The sequence below is a fragment of the Trichechus manatus genome, unplaced genomic scaffold, assembly GCF_000243295.1.
Source record: "Trichechus manatus latirostris isolate Lorelei unplaced genomic scaffold, TriManLat1.0 scaffold00186, whole genome shotgun sequence".
Taxonomy (NCBI): Eukaryota; Metazoa; Chordata; class Mammalia; order Sirenia; family Trichechidae; genus Trichechus; species Trichechus manatus.
In genome coordinates this window covers 2,138,664-2,140,549 of record NW_004444122.1, presented here as the reverse complement: position 1 = coordinate 2,140,549, position 1,886 = coordinate 2,138,664, and positions in this window count along the sequence as shown.

The window sequence follows — 1,886 nt, the reverse complement described above, 5'->3', positions numbered from 1 at the left end:
TTAGAAACACTATACCTGATATGGCCTCATTAATATAACAAGAAAATTCTATTCCCAAATGGGATTACATCCACAGTTATGCGCCAAAAACCAAATCCATTGCCTTCCAGTTGATTCCGACTCTTAGTCACACTACAGGACAGAGTAGAACTGTCCCACAGGGTTTCCAAGGCTGTAAATCTTTATAGAAGCAGACTGCCATGTCTTTCTCCTGCAGAGTGGCTGGTGGGTTCAAACTGCCAGACTGTCAGTTAGCAGCCAAGCACTTAACCACTGTGCCACCAGGGGTCCCTTCCACAGGTATAGAGGTTAGGATTTGTAACACATATTTTTGGGGGACACAATTCAATCCATAACAGGTGGGGTAAGGGACTTAGGTAAAGGCAGTAGAACATAGAATTACTGGTATAGACTCTAAAGTTAGGTTTTGTAGGTTCAACTCCTGGCTCTCCCATTTGTTAGCTGAGTGACATTGTATAAGTTACTTACCTTCTCTGTGCCTCTTTATAAAATGGGAGTGATGATAATATCTACCCCATAGGTTTGTGATAAAGGTTAGAAATAAATGGATAAAACATTTAATACAGTGCCTGGCACACAGTAAGTTGGATAAACAGTATAGCCTTGGACCCACTTTTAGAATCAGAAAAAGTCTATAGAAGTGCTTCTCACTGTGCTTGACATGTAGGGATGATTATGAATTCTCAATCCCTTCCTGCCATCTCTCCTTTGGCCGTGGAGTCCCTTCAGGTACTTGGGGCACCTGCCGTGCCCTGCTGTGGATTAGGATGTCTGTAGGCACTGAGTTAGAAGAGCTGTTTCTCAGAATTGGCTCCTGACTGCACAGGGCACTACCTGTGGCCCTGCCACAGCTCACAGTGTGACTTTGGGCTGACCTCATCCTAGTCTTGGCTGGGCCTCAGTATCCTCAGCTATAACTTAAGAGGATAAGGACAGAGTTGTGTTTAAGGAAGTGTGGTTTGTGAACATGATCATCAGAATCATCTCAACAGATTTTTGAAAATGCTGATTCATGGATCCTGTGCCAAATTGACCAAATCAGAGTCTCTAAGGGTGGGGCTCTAGAACTTACGTTTGTAAAAGCATTCTCCCCTACTCCCCATGCCCTGGCCTAACTCTGAGGGATTCTGATATAATTGATCATTAATAAATTAAATAATAAAATCAATTTAAAAAATAAAAATTAATTTAATTTTTAACTTGGGTTTGTTTTAGGATAGTTCTGTTTATTTTTGTTTTTTAGCAGTTCTACTATGATGTGCCTAAATGTGATTTTCTTTGTATTTATTTAGTTTGAAGTTCGTAACAGTTCTTGGATCTGTGGCTTGATGTCTTTTGTTAGTTTTGGAGAATTATTAGCCATTTTCTCTGTAAAAATTACTTCTGCCCCATTTGCTCCCTCCTCTCCAGGATTCCAGTTGCATGTTTGATGGACCGCTCCAGCATGTCCCATTATGTTGTGTACACTCCCCATTCCCACCCCTAATATTTTTATCCATTTTTTTCTCTCCATTCTCTCAGTATCTATTGACCTATCTTTGAATTTGCTAATCCTTTCTTCGGCTGTGCCTAATTTGCTGTTTAACCCATCTATTGAGTTCTTAGTTTTAGTTAATTGTATTTTTCAGATCTAGGGTTTTTATTTGATTTTTTAAAATAGATTCTAATTGTTTGCTGAAGTTCTCCATCTTGTCTTTAATTTTCTTGCACATATTAATCACAGTTATTTTGAAAGTTTCTGTCTAATAATTCTAATATCAGAGCCTCCTTGGACCTCTTTCTGTTGTCTATTTTTTCTTTTAACTTTTGGCCTTTCTCATTTCCTAGTATGCTTTGTAATTTGTTTATCAGATGTTAGACATTAT